The sequence below is a fragment of the Ambystoma mexicanum genome, chromosome 1q (assembly GCF_040938575.1).
Source record: "Ambystoma mexicanum isolate Mex_15411 chromosome 1q, UKY_AmexF1_1, whole genome shotgun sequence".
Classification (NCBI taxonomy): domain Eukaryota; kingdom Metazoa; phylum Chordata; class Amphibia; order Caudata; family Ambystomatidae; genus Ambystoma; species Ambystoma mexicanum.
In genome coordinates this window covers 1,412,982,407-1,413,004,912 of record NC_090922.1, presented here as the reverse complement: position 1 = coordinate 1,413,004,912, position 22,506 = coordinate 1,412,982,407, and positions in this window count along the sequence as shown.

Sequence of the window (22,506 nt, the reverse complement as noted above, 5' to 3'; positions counted from 1 at the left end):
TGCCAGGGGTAGCGGGAGTGACATCACACGACCCTTGACCCCTGGTGACATCACAGGAAGTGATGTCATTTGATCCCACCCCAAAGTGATATAGCGGGATGCAATGGCATGTGACCATTCACCCGTTGACAAAACAAGAAGTGCTATCACATAGCATTGTACACTACAAAAAATATGGTTGCGCTATCACTAAAATAAATATAGTTACGATATCACTGTAATGTGATATAAATTTCATACAAGAATGGCTCACCATATGTATCATTAATATCAGTGTATATAGGCCCATGTTACCAAATTACTGTGAATGCAAGCAGACGTCCATGACCAAATGATAAGGATGTGTTATTATATAGCACTTACGCTTAAGCGCTTTATATAGAAAAAATATACATTGAATATCACCCCACCTGTGTTGGCACTCATTTATCGACCTCAGACGGATAAAAGGCTGAATTGAGGCGTTTAAGAACAGACTAAATCAGTGACACACCCCCTCAAGTGTCCCTGAAATAAACCTTTAATGAGTCTAGCATTAGCGTATAGAATTCCAGAAAGACACATTATTTGGTATTCCTAATCTTTCTTATTTAGGGTCAGTGCTGAAAGTGTTAGACTTGTGTCACTCCTTTTCTTCTTTTTCTTCTTTTTTTAGGGGCTGTAACAAGAAAGCCAGCCTTCCAGAACTAAAGAGCCACATGGTGCTGGCCACAGCCCATGAGTTGCATTACAAAAAAAATAAAACCACAAAGGTCACAAGGGAGACCACAGAGGTCGCAGTTGCGACCCCTAAATGACGTCCCTGAATGCATTACTCCCTCTGTAGTGTTGGCTGCTCCCATATTCTCTCTCTGCCTCCAGATGGTGTATGCCGGCCGCAACACAACCAGTCCATGCCACCTAGACGGGGTTGCTGGTGCACCAGGTGCTGACCTTGTCCCACGTGACAGTTTCCATCCACTGGGACAGTGGAACTCCATCTTCCAGTGTCCACTCCACATCCACAGCTGACGTCACTTCCACCAGCTTCATGGCCCTCCCCTTGGCACAGTAGTCCCCAGACCAGCCTTGTTGTATTTCCTGCACAGTAACAATGGACACCCCACTACTCCTACAAGGTTTAGGCATCCAAGGAAGGGGCTGCAAACAACAATCTCTTTTCTAGTCCCATTCCCGACCGGAAATTCTACTTTTGTTGCTTTTAGTTCCATGACCCCCCTTGAATTTAAATATTTGATTTTGGAACCCCACACCTATCCTTGGAATTGCTTGTTTCTCAGTTTTTAAGAATTTAACCTCTTCAAGTAAGGGCTTTTCTTTAATGGTGCATGTTCATCCTCTCCAGCATGTACTCTTCTCCTCATCCCCCACCTTCTCCAGTTGGAGTATTTTTAAATTTAAAAAAAAAATGCTTATAGAATGTTGGGGGATTTATTGGTGAGTTGGGGAGGGGTAGCACAGGCTGATTGTTGACGTGTTAACATCCTTGTTGAAAATATACATTTATCTCAAGGCGTTATTAATGATTGAATCCCTTTGAATGACCCATTCTACTTTGTCATATGTGTTCATGTGCCACATGTATGTCTGCTCTGTGCCCATCTACCGCATCATCAGCGGCGTCGTCATCCCCATACTGTGCGGGCCTGGCCACATTGCACTGGATGGCAATATTATGTAGCACGCAGTACATTGCAGTGATCAGGCAAACCCTGCCAGGGGTTAACCATAAGCCCCTCATCCTTACTAGACATAGGAAGAGGTTCTTTGGCACCCCAGCAGCCTGTTCATGGTTCTGGATTGCACCTCTTGGTAGATATGCTGTCTTGGTGTCCCTGTCTGGCATTACAGTGTCCAACCCCATGTTCCTGGTGGATTTCCTGTGTCACCTGTAAGGAGTGGAAGGGTTTGGAGTGTTTGGTGGACTTGGTAGAGAGGAAGTGTGCAGGCCTAGATTCTGTGAGGATGTGGAAGCTGCTGCTTTTCTTTAATGGTGACTGAGGCCAATCTGCTTCTAAACACATAACCAACCAGGTTGAACAATGTGTTCATGAGAAGGGAGGGCTTGCCACACATGGCCTGGATGCAGTACTCTGCATAGCAATTCTGGTAAGCTCACTGATGGCTCATGTATTTCATGGCTGCACCATCAATGATGGGCTGAAATGAAATTGAGAGGTCATTAGAAATTGATTTGTTTCTCTTGTCTCATGTGATTGACTTGAGTGACTTTGCTGTGAATGCGGTATTCCATCACGTATGTTTCCACTCACAAAAACATGCGCAAGGAGTGCTTTCAGATGGGTAGTCAATTATGCAAACTGTGTGAAGATGGTAGGCATTTATGCACAACTGTTGTATTGCACACATGTGCAACTGTAGTTGCTCACGATGCATGGCAGCCAGCTGTTGAGGAGGATCATTGAGTCATGAGCTGACCCTGTTGAGTGAGCATGCGTGTGATGTGGGGGTCAAGATCCCAGACCCTTTGCACGTTGGTGCCGCGCCGCCCAGGGACCATTGCATTGCATTGTTGTGCATATGATCATAAGACCGGAAATGGGCCAACATGTCGCTCTTAAAATTGCGACGGCTGAAATGCCCGACTTTTTTCTTTTTTTAATACCCCCTTTACACCACATATATATGTGAGGGTGGGGTATGGGATATTATAGTAATATAGGGGTTACGGGGGTCTCCCCCCGCATATCTATGTGGGGTAAAGGGGGTTTAATTTTAATAAATGAATTTAAAAAGGAGGTATTTTCGGCCGTCGCAATTATGTGTGGTCGCAGTGATCCCATAGATCCATTAGAACTCCTTTCTTTTGGCTTTACTCCCTGATTTGTTGTGGATGGTTTTAGGTGTTGGCTGTTTCCTTAGTTGTTCCGACATGTTTTCATTCGTTTTGTGCTGATGTTTGGCCCCGAAAAGTGGTTTGCACCTGGCTTTAGTGGGTGCTGATTTCAGGTGCTGCCCCCATGTGCAGAACATACCTTCCACATGCATAATGAAACCAACATGCAGATCTCCTGCATGAACACCCTGAGAAGGACATCTGACCATAAAGCTAGGGTGAAACCTTGCGGATTCTCAGTTCTCTTCCAGTTGCTCCCTGTGCTGTCATACAGGCATGGAGTAAAACATTCACACTTAGCCACAAACCCACACCACACACACACACACACACATGCATGCATTACCACTGATGCAAGTGCCCAGACCTGTGACTGGTCTCAAACACATTGGCATCCTGTATCTACAGGCAACACATTGCTGGAAACTATGTAAAGTAATCATCCTCACAAAACCACACACAACCATGGGTGGACTAGGAGCTAAAAGAGGCCCCGGAAATAATTACTGGGGACCAAAAGAGGCCCTGAAAATAATTTTCAAAGTGGCCCCATATGACACATTTTCAGCTAGCCTAATGCTTTTCCTATGTGAAATTTGAAATATCACACAAAAGAGGCCCACGGTGCAGAGACCCACCAGGCAATCTCCAGACTTCCCTATAGGCCAGTCCACCTCTTTCCTACCTAATATATCAGCTGCTAGCCTGCCACTTCCTCTTTCACTCTGCTCCTCTTTGCTGCCTTTGCTCTCACATTATGAATTTACCATGAATACATAGCTAACTGCAATCTTTTGGAAAGCAAGGTTAGCGGGATCAATGAGTCGGCTCCTAGGCCTTTTGCATCTTCTTATCTAACCTGGTATCCAGAGAATTGTTTGCTCGGAGCTCTTGAATGTATCATACAGTCACAGTTCAATAGATTGCGATGGCCGGCATGTGCTATGTGAATTGTCCATTGAAACTTCTAATATCTAACACCAAGCAATGTACCGAATCCTCAGCTCCCACCTTGCTCTAGATAGAAGAACCTTGGAAATGTGTTGAATGTCCAAACCTTTCCTCAGCTGAATAGCACAACAGTATTTTATACACTCATTAGAAGGGCCTCATCACAAGTTGGGCTGTATCCCGGCTGTAATACAGCCCGACTGTAATAGCCCTAGCACCGACCGGTCTGGCGGTATTACGGGTTGGGTGTTAACGATAAATCCCTATTCCGCATTGGGTCCATTGGATTCAATGGGGCATTTTCAGCGCTAATTATGCGGGCTAATACAGCTGGCGGCAATACAGTGGAAAACAGGGGATTTTCACCTCAAGAGAAAGGCTGGAGGTAAAACAGCCCATTTAATGCCCAACTCGTGATAGGGCCAGCCCTTAAATGCGGCGGTAATACCGTTACCACCGCATTTAAGGGCTACAGCCCAACTCGTGATGAGGCCCTTTAGAACATTTACAGTCCTCCGTAGGAGTTTCCACCATGGCCAGTTTCCACAACCTTTTGTGTTGATAGAATTCCCTAAACCTCTCCCTTTCCTCTTAAAAACATTGGTGCTGTGTATTCGGCCTCCAATCCCTCACCCTCAAAAACGGAATGATGCCTGTGCTACTCAGAACACAATCATCATAGATCTCATTTTATTATGTGTTTCGAAGAAGGACCATTTTCAGTCGCCCTCAGAATAATGATAAAACTTTGTAATATAATAAGTTTGGTTGCAAATCGAATTCGTAAATCCTGTCACGCAATGACATTACAACTACCTACCTTCAACAAAGTAGAGCTTTCTAATAGTGACAATCTAGAGGATCTGATGTGTGCCCAACTCCGCCACCACTGTGCCATGTCATGTGATTGACTCTGCCCCACCCCTGTCAGCATTTGACATGTAACCAACAGTGCAGCGCTCCAGCCCTACTGATTGTTCGATCGCTGGTGTGACATGTTCCTTGTGTTGCCCCTGCTCGGCCATCCTTACAGAAATTGCTGTGACATGTAATGATGGGTGTCCGTGCCCTACCTGTCATTTGGCACCACTATGAGTTTGGTGATAAAGCGGTGGTGATTTTGCTGATTTAGTGCCATACTAATTTACTGTTACAACCACTCAGTCCTGTGGCATTATGAGTGGTGATAGATGGTGTAAATACCCTTTTCTGGAATACTTGCCATGTGGATTTTTGGTGGCTTTACCATGAGCGGTAATATCGTGCAGTAAATCTGCCAATTTTTGAAGGTTAAGTGGGTATGCACTAATTGTGGCGGTAATTCAATTTTTTAACGGCACAGCGAACTCCGAATGAGGTGAATTGTCTTTGCTCACGCCCATCGGTTGGTTGCCTTGTAAGTATATTGTTTATTATTGTGATATGGGTGTCCATCCGTTTAAAGAATGCATGCATTATATACTGACTTGATCTTCCATGGCAATTGTTTTCTCCAGTAACTGGTCGGAATCCTGTCGATTTGCCAACATGGAATAGGTCAAATCCAGGGTCCTGGCAGCTGAGTACACAGCACATTTTATCAGGCAGTGGAAGATAATTAGACCACCAATTTTCCTGAAGGAGGAAGGTTAATTGAAAAAGAAACACACTATCAATCTGACATAACAAAGCACATCATTCGAAATGAAAACATTCAAAGAGAAAAGGACACAGCTGCTATGATTTGCAAGATGGTTGACACCAAGACCTGCCAATAAGACAAGCACAACACGTCATAAAGTGACTGTTGGCGAGTTTTCCTAAAGTCCACTTGAGGTAAGACTTCATAAACTTATCCCTTGGTGTACAGGCCTCCAACTCTTAGTAAAGTCTGTACTATCCAAAGGATCCTGGTTGAATGGAAGAGCAGCCAGGCTTATCATAGGAGGAAGAAGTGAGCTGTAGGTAAGTACACCCAAAAAAGAAACACTCACACTTAAAACGTTATATTCAAATATACATTTATTATATTTACACAAGAACGGTAGATAAATATTTTATTCACTTAACCAGCACACATAGGAATTCTTACTTTTCAAAGGCCATTGCTTCAATGGTAGTTGCTCGCGGTACAATTGTTAGAGTGTTTGACAGTAATGCTACCAAATTATCGGTACTATCGCGCACTTGCATTAAGAGAAAGATATATAGTAATTGTATTTAGTTAGCAAAAAGCCTTTTAGGAAGGAAAAAGGTCGGTTAATCAAACAGCATTAGAGCTTACCGTTCTAAAGAAAGTTTTCAGACTGATGCTTTAAAAGTTCAAACCCTAACTATATGAAAAAAGTCAGTGTAGGAGTGGATCCAAAGTCTTTTCTCCTGGTATGTACGGTCCCCGGCTCTGGAAAGTCACAGTCCCTCGGGTGATGTCTCAATTTGTAGGCCGTTTCAGGGCTGGATGGTCCCATCAGCCAAAGGGAAGGAGTCTTCCTCTCCGGGGCTCCACTGTCAATTAGAAAAATGGGTCAGGACAGCAGTGGTTGCTTCACAGTGATTGGTAGAGTCTGCAGGCATCTCTTGTCATCTTCAGCTTTGGTTCCTTTGTTGCAGGGGTCGACTTGCCTTTCACCTCAGGAACCTCACCTTTTATTCAGTTTTCCCACACACTCCTCTGCAAACTCTCTCAGCATTTTAAAGAATGGGGTGGGTGAATGTCCAATCAGGACAGCCAGCCCCACAGTGGGAACTGGCTCCAGTCAGGCACTCAGGCAGACAAAGGGCAGTGGAGTGAATAATTCCTCCTCGTTTTCTGCCTGCCCAGACCCACTTGAGCCTAGATAGGGGCACCCAAGGGTTCCTGCCAAAGACACAATGCACACATAGACCTCACCTTCACAGAAGGGTAGAAAAGGTCTAACAAAGAACAACCAGGATAGAAATGGCAACAAAAAAAAATATGTGACCCTATTGCGCACAACCAAGACTGTGAATACAGTCTTTGGTAAAAGAAATAGCACAATAGTTGGTAGAACACGTCCACTGCCACCAGCCATAACTAGAGTGTTGTCTATGTGACTAAAACATCACAGGTGCAGATAGAAGGGGGATACTAGTTATCTCCTTAGCACTCCACTTAAGGTGGTGTGTGCTAATTTCGCCTAGTATTCAGTTTTAGGAAGGATACCAAGTATCCCTCTATCCTTAAGAACGGTGGTTTCTAAGGATAAAGAAAATATCTCAAAAGAGAACCCAACGTTTTTCCAGCAACACTGCAAGGCCCTGAAGTCCAGCAGAAAGTGCTGCAGGTCTCACTAGGAGAGGGGATAAAGCGTAAAAGTGATACATCTCCCTAACAGTGACATGCAAGTTCTTCTAACAAATAAGCAGCCCAGGAGACTGGAGAAGCAGGGCATGTAGTCGAACTCTGCATGTAGCCATCAATACCAGGCAAGCCACTTCCAATCATCGGGCACCAGCATCCTAAAGCATGTCAGCACCACTTTATTAGGACATTGAATAATCACTTTAGTACCTATAGAAAGGCAACGTTTATAAACTTAGGAATGTCAGCATTCCTGTACAAACCATTTCCCGAAATGTGGCCTACATGAGGATTGACAATTTTAGCTTTCAACACTTAGTTCAAATTAAGTAATTCCATACTACAAAGTCCTCAATCAAACTACTACATAAGAGTTACTTTAACTATTGCATGGAGGCAAGCAAACTAACACTGAAAGCAAGTATTGTAAAGTAGTGGTGTAATGTGTTTTAAGAGTTGATTTGTAGTGCGATGAACTCTTTTGTATTAGGGAATCACTTGCGGTAGTGTGTGTAGGCACACTTCTCACCTACAGAAATGCCTAGCAGCCTGGGTGTCATTGCCTTTAATATAAAAAAAAAGGTTAATGGTGTCCAATAACTAAATCAAAATACTGATAACTAGTTGTATCTGGAGTTTTTATATTCTGGTATACTTCTCTCTCTCTCCTCTTTTTCTCTGTCCTCTCTCGCTTCTTCTCCATCCCCCGGTATGTCTCTCTTCACTCTTTTTCTCATTTTCCTTCTCTCTTTGTTCTCTTTCTCTCCTTTAGTGACAGTTGCGTTGTCAGGTGTGCATTTGCAAGAGTCACCTCAGCCATTGCGGACAGCTGAACAACCAGAGAAGAACCCCAATATTCAGATATCACTAAATTGTGGGGTCCTGTGTTTATGGTTAATTGTAGAATGAGACCTTCAGTGACAGACACATCTCCCAGGTGGGGGCCGGGCTGATATTTGTATACATTCATTGCCAGCGAGTGTGTCTTGCAGGAATGCCGTCATCATAATTTGGGTGCATTGTCCGTATCAGGTGAGGTTTGGGGGATACGGATAGGCAATGAGCAGGGTGCTGGGGTTTTTGTAAGGGACATGAGCGTATGGTTCAAAATTCTGTTTAATATGCACAATGCATAGTGTCACAAATACACAATTTGGGACCATGACTAATCAAAAAGTGGGCAGTATGGAAAAGTAATATTGACTTGGAGTTCACAGAAGAAACAGAACATTGGTTAGGTTCTAGTCATTTCAACAATGCCAATTACTTCGATGCACTCAACTTCGTTGAAATTACTTTGAAAATACTTGGATTTTTGTTTTGGGGGAGTTCCCTCCATTCCCCGTTTATCCTTCTCTACCACCACACCCCAAACCCTTCCCCACCCGCCTTTCACCCCTTACCCCACAAATACTTAAAAATGTATTTTTCGAAGTAAGTTCGACAAAGTATATTACACCAAAGTAAATTACTCTGTGGAAACAACAGGATACAATTGGTTTTAATCTGAGCGCAACCCTTTCCAGAGACAAAATGGTGCGTATTTTTGCCAAATAATGCTATTAATGAAAAGATTTCTGCCAACATTGTAAATAAGGTCCTTTTCAAATGTAACTCTGTTAATTTCTAATGATCACTTCTAGTATATATGGTAGTCATAATAAAAGAGTTACCCTTGTTTTCAGAATTAAATTAAATTGGCTGTTACATCTGTCACTAAATGAGGTCTGAGGGCAATCCTGCTTCTCCCCTCGCTGGATTTTGCAGACAAGGGCCTTCATTCCGAGGTTGGTGGTAGTCCCCATTCACCAAACCATTCCCCATTCCCATTTGAGCCCCCATAGGGCTCAATGGGAATGGGGAGGGCGCAAATAACGGGCCGGCATATGCCAAGCCCATTATTTGCACCCAGGTCCCTTAACGGGTCCCGTCCATAACACCTGGTCAGACCAGGCATTAAGGAAGGGACCCGCTAAGGGACCTCGTAGTAGCGCGGTAAGGGATTACCGGCACCGGTCTCCTTACCGGTGCCCGGTATCCCTTACCGCCCTACTCGGAATGAGGGCCAAGGAGAGGTTCAGTCTTCAGGTAAAGATGTCTGTCTGTATAGATCTGTGCGCATGTCCAGTCACCAATGTACAGACATCCTTAGAGTACTTATGATAATCTGATCAGTTGTAAAGAGAATCATTTCTTTACAAATTAAGCAAAGGGTTAAGCAATCATTCTCAGTCCTTTGGTAACCAAGGGGACCTGCCGCTGGCAGTGCACTGCATAACATCATGCAGTGGTCCAGGCACTCCATTTCCCCCTCTACAACCAGTAGTACACTTTTTAATCACTACAATTGTGATACACGGTGATGTCTAGATATGAGGTAATATTGGAAGGGAAAATAAGTGGATGGCTACTTTCTCCTTGAACCTACATTTTTTTATTGCTATCATGTGGCTTATTAGAAGCACCTGAAAGTGATTATTATAATTATAATTGTTCTTTTATAACACGCTTAATACCAATGAGTGGTTTCGAAGCACGCAATCGGCTTTCGGACCTGAGTTGCGCTGCCTTGTCTTTCTTCCAAGACAAACGCGTTGCCCCTGAGCTATCATTCCTTCCTTTTTTAATCAGGTGAATAGGCGACATCATTTGTCAGAGATGTCTACAGTTAGTTTGGCCCCAACGTATCTTCAAGAAAGGTCATGCACTGCTTTTGAGAAGCTGTTTATCATTTTGCCATTAAGTGGCTTCTTGCCATTCAATAAGGGCGGATGCACCTGTACCCGAATGCACTGGCCATGGCCAAAGGCATGTGATGAATGGAAGGCGAGTAAAACATAAGCCTACTTTCAAGAACATGGGTGTTTAGATGTTCAACCTTCCCTGTAGCAGCTGGGCCTGTAGGGCTTGAAGCCTGTCTATTGCACCAGTGGTAGATTTGAGGACCAGGATTTGACCTGACCCATTATTTTTACTTTTAATATGGTCAGAAAATGTGCAATTGGACACTATTGCACACATTTAGGGCCTGATTCATTGAATATTTTGCATGGTGCAAAATACTTTTCACTGGTGCAAAGTGACTTTGCACTGCCAACAAACACCCTGGTTGATGGAACAGTGCAAAGTGTCTTTTTGCCGTGCAAAGTCACTAGACACTTTGCACTGTTCCATGAATTGAAAAGTGTATTTTTGCTGTACAAAGAGACTTGCACGGCAAAAAGACACTTTGCACTGTTCCATGAATCAGCGTGTTTGAGGGCAGTGCAAAGTAACTTTGCACCAGTGAAAAGTGCTTTGCACCGTGCAAAATATTTAATGAATCAACCCCTGGTATTTACTTCAATCTGCCCTACGTTCTGCCAACCCCCCCTCCCCAGACATTGGCACCTAAAAGCAACTGGGTCCCATATGAAACTGTGCAAGGTGTGAACAACTTGCAATTAGCTAGAGGTAGTATCAGGCACTTGGCAGGCGGTTATTCTCTCCATATGAGTCGTGCGTCCTCACCCCACTGCCTGTAAAGCCGCTGATTAAACCCAACATTCGAAGAAACTGCGAGAAAAGTTAGAAATGGAAAAAGCACCCAGAACGGTATTGTCTTTTGTACTCCAATTATTATTGTTGTGTTTATTATTTTCTGTTTTTGCATTTGAGTTGTTTGAAGCGGTTCCTTGTCATTTCATGGCCAGCAATTACTCATTGGTAATTTACAATGAAGTAATTACTTCAAAATGTAATTTCTTTTTTTTAAAACATGTTGACGCCCCCCCACCCCTTTCATTACTAGCCCTCCCCAAAAACCTCCCCATCCCCTTTTTACCCCTTAACTCTTAAATACCAATATTAGTCGAAGTCATTTCAAAGTAGTTACTTTGTAGTAAATTACCACAAAGTAATTACTGTCGATGAATGAACAGGATACCATTTGAAGATAACAAAAGCACCAAAATACATTTAAAAAAAAAAAAACTATTCCAAAAGGCGTTGGAGGAGGTGAGAGTCAGAGCAAGCTCCGCCTGCTTTGCGCCACCAGAGGCGAATGCACTTACCACTTTGCAAGCAGCGCCATGAAGATGACGCCTGGCGAAGTGCAGGGAAGCATTATTCCAGTCTTATACATCAGACTGCACTCTGATTAAAGCACACATCACAATTCCCCATACCACGGTATGCAAGGCTCATTGCAACACTGAGTGTGTCTCTTTTTGTTTACTATTCCATTTTAACAGTTACAAAATCAGCAATGATTCTCAGCTCTGGAAAACCCTTTACACATTGGCAGAGTGTGTTCCAGCTTAATGCACTGGCCCCTGCCATAAACCAGAGGTATGTCGCTGTAGCAAAGGGCCTTGTATCGTCAGAAAGATTGCGACATGTGTCAAATAACGCACAGCACCAGTAATCTGGGTAAAACAGTAACAGAAACATCTTACCAGCACTCTATCTATCTTAGGCTAAAGTACAGTGTATGCTCCCTCCAGCCTCCAGCCAACAACACGATTCTTGTGTGTTATAACCTAATTACCAGTTGTTGCCCCTTCTCTATTGTTATTTCACCCACCATCTTGCCCACCTGCTCTCCAAGAACCCTACTCTTGAATTGTCTCGCCTTTCCCCGTCAGACTTCTCTAACAGCAACATGGCACATGCACACGTTATTTTAAGCTGCTTCCATTTGAGGGGGCCCTGGTTAGTTGGTGGACAATTGTGGACCAGGGACAACAGACTTGGCCTCTCCCCTCTAGCAAGACCTTCTATCAGACCAGCACCTTCACTTTGGTGTAACATGGTGTACCATTAAAGCGGTCATCACCCCGCCTTCAAAGACATCAACGTTTCTGCTGTTTCCAATCAATTGCCTAATGGACCTTGACTCGATGCTCCCAGGGCTGGTGGTGGGGAGCAGCCGAGCCATGTGCAAATATGTACAAAAGCGATATTCAAAAATGATCAATTGAAGGCATTCTCAACATGCCCCTGTTCCCACGAAGTGTGCTCACTGAACTAAGGGATCTATGCCACGTGGCTGCCAGGGACATATCATTGCATGCTACCATGACAATTCCTTTGGGTGGGCTATGCCTCCTATATCCCTATCCCTATACCACATGGTATAGCACCCCTTCCACAGCAACGTACCCTCACATCCCTTGTTTAACCACCACCTGTTATTCTTCCCATCCCCACCTGTCACAGGCAAATGTGGTAAAGTGTCTGTTAGGCAAAGTTTGCATGTGTCGGGGTGATTCTCCTGGGGCCGACGGAGCCGTCCTCGGACCTCCGGGCTGGAGAGACCCCAACTCCTCCCGTGTCCCCAAAACCCGGATTGCGCTGTCCGGTCTTCTCACAGTTCCGCGATGGTCCTGTAGTCCTCAAAGGGGGCAACGGCAGAGGGGGCCACGCTGCCGGGTCGCCTCGCTGCAAGGGCATTGGAATTGTATTACCAGGCCAACGGACATCAACCGATCTCAGCAGTGCCTCCAACCTGTCAGGGTGATTCTCCTGGGGCCGGCAGAGCCATCCACGGACCTCCGGGCTGGAGAGGCACCAACTCCTCCCTTGTCCCCAAAAGGAGTATGAGACACACACAAGAAGCAAGGCGGTACTGCAGTTTATTATAATAACGGCAGGGATGAGTCTCGGTTCGTATGCATCCAACGGGACTCTCACTCGTAGTGGGGCTCGGAGGCCCTTTTTCCGGCAGTATGACGCGCTACTCACGTCACCTGGGAAAGTTAGCACAAAACCTATCGTCACTCTGGATTGGTTCCCCGAGTGGTAGGATTAGTATAGGTAACATATGGAAAGAAATATTAGAGGATGAGGATGGGTCAGGTGGTACGCTTGGGTTGTCCCTTGCAGTTGTTACTTTAGAATTGTTACAGAGGGACCCCTGGTGATTGGCTAAGAGTAATGGCGTCAGTAATAAGCCCCCCAGTATTCTGATTGGTTCTCCCGCGAGCCCCCAAGCCTGGGACCATCGCTGTTCCCAGCTCGCGGTGTACCTGTCATTAGCAAGAATTTGCAACTATGTGTTTGTGCAGACAATGGACAGGTCCACTCATGGCTTGTAGACAGGTCTTTCCCATCGCTGTAGGTCTTTCCCATCTTGCCGCTTTGTTGTTGCAACCTGTGTCCCAGACGTGGGACGCTGGCGGCTTTCTGTCTCGTGAGCTTGGCACCTTGTCAGTTCGGCTTGGTCACGTGTGGAGAGACCGTAGCTGGAGCAGAATTATGAGCGTTAGATTTGTGTTTCGTCTCTGAGGGCTTGGCACTTACAGGTGTAACCTTGGCGCTGGGCTCGCGGCATGCGAGTTGCAACATCGTGGCCTTGGCTGTGAGCTCTCGCTGGGGGCTTGTCCTGCATTGTCAGCACTTGTACTCTTGTTCTGAGAGGATTTTCATTGCGAGGCTCCTGCCTGGGGACTCTTGCTTGCGGCCTACTCAGGCCTAGTTCATGGGTGGCGGTACATAATCCATAGCATGGATATAGCGGGGTGACAGAGTGTCACACGCAGCATTAGATATACATGGTGGTGTCGTCATAGGGATGGGTGGCGGAAGAAGCGTCAGCAAGCTTGTACACGGGCTCTTCAGCGTCTTGCGTTTCTGCAGTGCTGTAAAAAGGCCTATGTAAAAAAAAATAACAATGCACGTCAGTGGGTGTGTCTGTCACCTACGTCATAGCACTGAGTATGTTCTTCGTGTAGGTTGGTGTGTGAGTGACAAGTGTGCATGGTGGCACATGTGTTCTCGTCTGTTGGTTATGTCGTTATGGCATCTCTAACGATGTGGATACTTGTGGCTGTTGTTCTTAGTCGAGCTCATCCATGTCACAGGCGTCAACTTCAGCTTGGCGTGCTGGTGGGCATGCTCCTCTTATGTGTACGTTTCTGAACAAGGGTATTTTATCATCTGGTAAATAGACAAACTTGTATTGTGGGGGGTGCCTGGGCCGTGATCCTCTAGGCCATGGTCTGTATGAGATTGGGCGGAGGGTCTTGTCCCATTCTCCCACTTCAGTCCCCCCTCTGGTCGACTTGTCGACCACAAACTCATCCTTTTCCTTATCTCCTTTCAATCTCCATACTTTAGTTATTCCAGCCAAGTGCCCATAGTGGTTGACATGATCTTCAAATGACCAGTACATGTAAACGGAACCGCCGCCAGGTTTGCAGTATACCCATCTTCCAACATAGCTCCTTGGGTTTCTTGGGTTTTCCACCTTCACAGATGGTGGATCCATATGGTTGTCAAGGATCTGTTTGCGCAGCCTCTCTCTTTCTTTTATTATCATGTCAGTGTGCTTTCCATCATCGGCTGGCAGTAAGGCGTGCATGCCTACCATCTCCATTATTTCGTGTGTTGTACATGCTTTTCTAGCTTTCCAAAACTTTATTACGATCAACACAGCTGCAGCCAATATTATGCATCCTACTGTTATCTTCAGCCCATCTGATAGCCATGAAGGCATCCATGACCATAGGAACGAAAACCAGCTGCCGTCTTTCTCTACTCCTTTACTTTCTTCCACCATTTTGGAGTGCCGCAGGGTAAGTTGTGATACTGCTTCAGTAAGTGTTCCATTGTCTGCATCATTAGCAGGGAGGAATGTGCAACATGATTGCCCTATTTTTACACAAACTCCTCCTTCCATTGCTGTGAGAAAGTCTAGCACATACCTGTTTTGCAGTGCTACCATTCTTACTGCTCTCATTTCTTCTTTTATTGCGTTGAATCCCTTTACTGTCGAATTTATTGTCATCATCAGCTCCCATCTGGTGATCTGCAACCATTTTGCATTTGCATATGCCTGTAGTCCTCGGTGTATTATTGATGAGAAGAACATTGCTGCTCTGCTGAATAGCCTGTGTTCTGGTGGGATGGAGGTGAGAGCTGTTTCTGATCTTCCCCACAGGTAGTTTCCCGTCAGGTGTTTTCCTTGTCTTTTCACTCTTGGCAAAACTTTATTGTTGTTGTTCTCGTCACCTTCTTCTACTTCTACTGATCTTTTCCTCCTCTTGTTTCCTTTGTCCATCTGGGGAAAGTTGGCCATGTTGACGTGTTTCTGAGGCACAACCTGGGATGGCACATTGATGTGCACCATAGTGCATATTCCATTCCATGATGAAGGCAAGGTGTGGTGCGCCTTATCACCGCATGGCCAATAGTGGTCCATTATGACTGCTGTGCCGACACCCCTCTCTGGTATTTCCATCGTGTTTTCACAGTTAGTGTTATAACCCACATCCCACATCGCCGTTGTGTTGATAGCACAGTGCGGGTGCTGTGAGTGGTAGTATAGTTATTGGATCTTCGTCCTTCTCCAGCCATGTTAACATCGGTACATATTTTCCCCACGTCATCCAACATCTGTCGTTGTGCTCTTTTATGGAGGTAATATTTTCTCTTGTTACCATGTTGCTCCCAACCACTGCTATTTCCCACCCTTCATTTGTATATACTTTCCCAGTTATAGTTATTAGAGGTCTTTCCCAACACCCTTGTTCACCAGCAAATTCGTTTGCGTACCAATCGCACGGCAGGTATTGTAACGTTACTTTCTTAGTTTCTCCTTATTCGGGGCCATCTGTCATGTATCTGAAAGCTTCAGTATGGAGGCTTCTTTTGTGGTACATCAAATATGTTTTGATGAAATTATTTTCGTATGGATATGTATCCCTTGTTTTCCATTGAAGTGTCACCACTGTCCCTTGAAACCATCCTTTTGTTTGGAAGAGTGCCAAATATATCAGACATTCCACTGTCTTTGCTGGTACTTCAGTGGCTACAAATGTTCTTGATGCGCTCATAGCGTATGGGATCAACGAGCAAACATAGCAGTTGCCCTCAGTTGTCTGCTTACCAATTTTGGTCATGTGCTGATACCACATGTTGTTCGAGATGTGTGCTGAGTCTGTGAGGTATGTGTCAATTCCCTTATCATCTCCATATGTGCTGCGTTTAACCCTGTGTTCCTTACTTCTGGTGTTACTTGTACCACCTGAAACCGTACCTGTTGCAGCTGTGGGAAGGGGTGAGTTAGTTTGGGGTACAGCCATCACATCATAAGCGTAGTGTTTCTGCCAGACAGAAGCAGCCAATAGATCAGTGACAACCAACACGCCTATTAATTTTATTACAATAGCTAATCTCACTGGCATTTTTTGCTCTTACCTTTGCTGCGGTCCTGCAGCTTATTCTTGCAATGTTAAAGATGCCCGCCTGAAAATTCTGAAAATGTGCGTTATTTTGTTAGTTTTTTTAATCAAGCTCTGCCTATGAGGTAGTCGTTTAGTGCCCAGGCGAAAAGCTGTTCCCATGCTAGTCTTAGTGACCTATCTCTCAGTGCTGGTAAGTGCTCGTGGAGATGTGGTAATTGTTGTTCTATGGCCAAAATGAACGTGTTGTAGTACACGCATACCCTTCTCTTTTAAATATACTTTGACCTCTTTATATGGTATACAAATGGGTGTGACAGGGTCTCAGGGGTGTTCTCATCTGTGGGTAGCATTTACTCCTGGGCAGAACACAACGTTACTACACTTTCTAAACAATACAGTAATATGCGGTGCCTGCATGTGCGGGACAAAAAGGGGAGAGATAACGTACACATGTTTATATGTGTGTGTGCAACATTCCAGTTTGTTATACAATTTCCTTTATTCGGTGATGGCAGGGACGGGGCTGGGCGGGGCGGAGCTTTGTTTGCTTTGAGATCTTGTGACCATGGGGTGGGCTATGGGTGATTGTCCAAAGTCTATGGCTGTGTCTGTGGCTGGGGAGAGGTCAGGGGCAGTGTCACAATTGTCCTTGTCTGCGGTTACTGTGTCTTTGTCTGTTGTTGGTGTTGCTGATGCTGTTGTTTTTCGGTGGCCCTGTCGTCAACGCGAGAGCGGGTCTGGCCTTTGTAGGGCTTGACGTCGTGAAGGTGGTTCCAGACCTTCTTGTCAACTATTGTAATTGCTCTGGGAGCTACTGCTTCCACTAAGTGGGGCCCCGTAAACCTGGGGCCGTTCCACCTCCTGTTGAAGTTGCGGAGGAGAACGTAGTCTCCTTCCGCAATTGTGCACTGTTTTTGCTGCTGTTGTTCCTCATTTCTTCCTTCTGGTTGGGTGATTTTCGACCCGCCCCGCATGCACTCGAGCTGTTGAGAGATAAAAGCAACACTAGTAATCAGGGAAGACAAGTATTGATACATTTCATCACCAAATACATTTGCAGAACTTTTGTGGTCGGTGAAGGCCCTTGATGTTGGTGTTAATAGAAGGCGCATCTGACATCCAGTCACCACCTCGTGGGGAGTGAGGTGGTGGTCCGATCCTGGCCTATTCCTCAGCTCAAACAGAGCCAGGGGAAGGCAGTACAACCAAATGTTCTTAGTTGTCTGCTGTATCTTGGCTATTTCTTCTTTTAGCAGGCTGTTTAGGCATTCACAGGTAGCGTTAGCCTGCGGGTGGTATGTGCATGCAAACTTATGTTTTATGCCGAGCATTGCAGTTATGTGCTCGAACATCTCATTAGCAAAGTGTGGGCCATTTTCTGACTGCAGCACTTCACACACTCCCCATCTTGGCAAGACTTCCCTCACCAAGAATGTGGCTGCTCTGGATGCCTCCGCATGGGAGCAGGGTCCAGCCTCAATACACCTTGAGAATGGGCACACCACTACAATCATGTGTCTTTGTCCTTGACATACGTTGATCATGTCAACGTAGTCAATATGTAAGTGCAGGAAGTGTCCTTCAGGCCGGGGTATAGTACCTTTTATCACTTGCAGCGTGTGACCGGCTGTAAACTGTTGGCACTTTAAGCAATTGCTGATAAATGCTGCAACATGTGAATTTCGCTCAGGACAAAACCAAGCTTCCTTCATCCGTGCTGCAATCACCTCCTTTCCTGTGTGCGCTGGATGGTGTAGCTGAGCTAGGGCTGTTTTAGTAATACTAGGGGCATCACTACCTTTCCTGTATTGCTCTGACACCACAATGCATCTGTAGGGGACATTGTGCATCCTCTTTTTACCCATAGATCCTTTTCTGCCATAGGTGCTGCTGCCTGTAATTCTAGTATCTGCGCTTCAGGGATGTGTGTATACCCATCCTCATCAACATTTGTCTCACTCCCATCCTCCCCCTATCTTTTTCCTTTTCTGGGGGGGGTCCACATTTCTCCAAAATACGCAGCATGCTTGGCATGTGCGCCTGCTGTTTCGTTACCTTTTGAGATAGGGTCATCCCCATTGGTGTGGGCCTGACACTTAACCAGAACTATGTCTTTCGGGTCATTAATTACTTCAATTAGTTCTGCCAGTAATAGAGCATGTTGTACTGGCGTACCATCTGCTCTTCTGAATCCTCTCCTATGCCATTTTATTAATCCTGAGTGGACTGTTGACGTGACGTATGCACTGTCAGAGTATATTGTCACTCTTTTATCAGAACTCTCCCTTAATGCCAATATTAGGGCCAGTAGCTCTGTGGCTTGTGCCGAATAATGTTGGGGTACTTGGACACATTTTACTGGCACATACATCCAGTCTTCCGTCAACCTAACCACTGCTGCTCCTGTCCTTCTAACAGCATCGCGTAGGTCTATCGTCGATGACCTATCAATGTACATTATTTCCCCCCTTCTAGGGCATTTTCCTCAACTCTTCTTGTGCTGGAGTAAAGTTCAATGGCTTGTGTGCAGTCATTAGCGTAGTCACCCTCCTCAACTACCTCAGCTATGAATCTTGCCGGGTTCACATTGCTGCACCTTAGAATTGTCAATTCACTCTGGGTGGTCAGTGTGGATTTAGGCTTGTTCAAAATGGCAAAGAGGGCATGTTCCACAAATAGTGTGGTCGGGCATCCCATTGTTATCGATGATGATTTTTCCACCACAAAAATGCGGCAGCCAGGCTTTGTTCGCAAGGGAAGTGGCCTAACATTGCAGGGTCCAAGTAGCCGCTGTAGAAGGCTACGGACTTGTGGACCATGCTTGTTTTCTGTGTCAGTACTACCTTCATTACTGCTGAGACGCAATGTGAAAAAATGAAAAATTGGTGTTCATAGTTCGGAGTGGCTAGCACAGGTGCTGTAGATATAGCATGTTTCAATTAATCACACGCCTCTTTCATTTCTCTTGTCCACCCCAACATTTTGTCCCCTTTTTGTGCATCTCTGAGGGCCTCAAGCAGGGGTCCTATGTAAGAACTGTAGTCAAAAACCCATGCCATGCAATAGTTGCATAGGCCCAGAAATTGCTGTAGTTCTCTCACTGTCTGTGGTTGTGGTGTGTTGGTTATTGCTTGTGCTCTTTGTGGTGCAATGCTCCTTCCATGCTGAGAGATAAGTTGGCCAATGTACAGTACCTGTTCCTGACAGTACTGTAACTTTCCTTTGTCCACCTTGTACCCCTTCTCAGCCAACACTGTGAGCATCTTTACAGAGTCTTCCCTACATCTTTCTTCAGTGGTGCTGCAAATGATGATGTCATCAACGTATTGCAGCACTGTGCTCTCCATTTCGAAATTCCCTAAATCCATCTGTATTATTCTGGTGAAGATGGATGGTGACTCACAGTACCCTTGAGGCAGCCTTGTATGTTTCCATTTTGTGTTCCTGTATGTGAAGCTTGTGAGGTCTTGTGAATCTGGGTGTAGATGTATCGAGAAAAAGGCATTTTTGAGGTTAATTACAGTAAACCGTGATGCCTCTGCTGGTATTCCACATAGTATTGTGGCTGGGTTTGCTGCTATGGGGTACTCTGCTTCTACAATGTAATTCAAGGGCCTAAGGTCCTGGATGAAACGCCAAGACCCTCCTTTTGCTTTGCGCACTGTATACATGGATGGGTTACATGGTGACTCTGATGGTACTAATATACCGTTGCTTATCAATGCTGTTATTGTTTCATATATGCCCTCGTCTGCCTCTTTTGATAGTGGGTACTGCTTTACCCTAGGTAATATTGCTCCCTTTTTCAATTTTATTTTTACTCCTCCAATGCTCTTTATGCAGCCCACGTCATATGGAATGGTGGTCCACAGTGATGCTGGTACTTTTGCCATGTCTTCCTCATAAAATGGTACTGGTGTGGATGCAGGAGCCTCTAGTGCCATTGACATTTTAAGTGCCACTTGCTTGTATGTCACCCGTAGCCAGATGACAACACTCATCATAAACACCATCTCTCCTTCTTGATTGTCAGAGAAGAGATCCTCATCAGACACCTGCGTGAGCCTGCACCCCTCAGCCAGTGCTATTACTGCTCTCCAGGCCCTCTCCTCTCTGTCTTGGGCATGCACTGCGATGTAATCTGCAGTTGCCATGATACTCTAGATGCTCACTGAAATTATCTTCCCCTCTGGTTCACTTGCCGGGGTCTCTGGTCTGAACAAGTATGCTGCTGGCCTCCTCCAGATCTTGCCCTCAATCCCAGGCATCCAAGCAAATGCCAGGTCTGTCCCATATTGAAATAGTTCTCCATCTACAGGTTCAGCCCGAGTCACTGTTTGGCCACAGTAAGCTTGCAATATTTGTCGGGCTGTGAGCATATTTATTCCTGGCGTGGAGCAGATTATGCCGTTCTCCGTGAAGGAAATTGCCATGTTCAATCTGCTCATTATGTCCCTCTCAAGAATGTTTACTGGTGACTGCTTCGAATACAGGAGCGGGAGAGACATGTCGTGATCTCCTATAGATAAGGAGATGTTATCAGTGAAGGGAACCAACCCTCGAGCCCCAGAGAATCCTTGAGTGTGCATGGCTTCACCTGACAGTTTAAATTTGCCCTCCCTTATGTAGGACCTAGTGGCCCCGGTGTCAACAAGGAAGGAACATTTTTTGTCACCTATTGCTACCTGTATGCATGGTTCCTCCGCAGTGTTAGGTGTTACCGATAGGATGGGACACATCAAGACATCTGTGGGCTGTCCTATTGTGGATATAGTGACTGACCACTACCTGTGTAAGGGTTATGCTCCAATATGGTCACCTTCCCCAACTGTGTTTGTTGGCGTTGTGTACCAGTTGTTGACGCCTGATTGTCTTGTATCTGGGTAAGCTTCTGCGTTGGTTGTACCTGGTGCTGTTGTGTTACTACTACCTGTTGTTGTGGTGGTGTGTATGCCTGTACCTGTTGGTGCGGTGTAGCGTGTGGTTGTGCCTGTGGTTGTGGTGCAGTATGCTGTTGTATCTGTTGCTGTGATTGTTGCGTGGACGCTTGTTGTTGCGGGGTGCACTGTTGTGTTCCTTGCTGCTGTTGGTAAACTAGTTGCTCCCCCATATGCCCTTGTTGCCCCAGCTCCCCCCAAGCTGGTAGGAAGGGTCTCATTCTACATGTGCGCGACATGTGTCCCACCATTCCACAAACCTAACATGTTGGTGGCTCCCTGGCCTGCCATGGAAAGTTCCCTGTGTTATCCTGATACCCTTGCCGCCCGTTTGAGTAGTATCCCCAGAATGCCCCCCCTTGTTGCTGTGCATGTTGGCCATAGCCCCTTCCTCTCATCAGTCCACCCCTTCCTCTGTAGTTGTTATAGTATCCATTTCCCATTTGCATGTATCCCCCTGCTGTGTTTGCCGTGTAGGGTGGGGGCGGGGGCATTTGTTGTGTTATTATTTGTGCTGGCTGCTGAATATGTGCTACATGTTGTTGTGTCGTGCCTTGTGCAACTATGGCCTCAGTAGGTGCTGGTGTGGCTACCACAGATGTTGTCAATAGTGCTACCTCCATGGCGTATTTGGATAGCTTCTTCTGTACCAGTTTTGCCTCCTCTGCCTTCCTACCTTCCTCCTTTTGTTTAATCTTTTCCTGCCACATCCTACAGTGATGCACTATAGTTAGCTGTATTTCTGGTCAAGCTTTAACTTCCATCCCCACAATTTTCTTCAGCTGTTTCTGAACTGGTTCGGGAGACCTTGTATTAGTATAGGGTAGAAAATTGCTAATGTTTTATCCCACGGCTCCCGAGTTTCCAAGCGCCACTTCTCCTGAATCTCCTGGATGTAATCAATAGGATCTTCATTCTCACGCATTTTGCGTGATGTAATTGCTCCTATGTCTGATGTGTCTGGGTACTGAACCCTTAATGCCTGCCACAGCGCGTGCCTGCAGTTGGCAAATGGTGCCCCATCATGCCACGTATCTGTTACTGTGACCCCTGGGAAGCCTGCCCTTCTCCAGATGTCATCTGAGGCATCCCCTTATATTGATACTAGGAGCCCTTTCATATCTACCACCGCTAGTTTTTGTCCTGCAGTGTGTTTCTCCATTTCATATATCCATTTCTCAGCTCCCCGACTTAGGGAGGGGAGTCTGCACTTTATGTTTTCCTTGTCAGCATGCTTCCATGGGACATATTGTGGTCTGGCCCCTCCCCTCTCTAGGAGTGGCATTAAGTTTT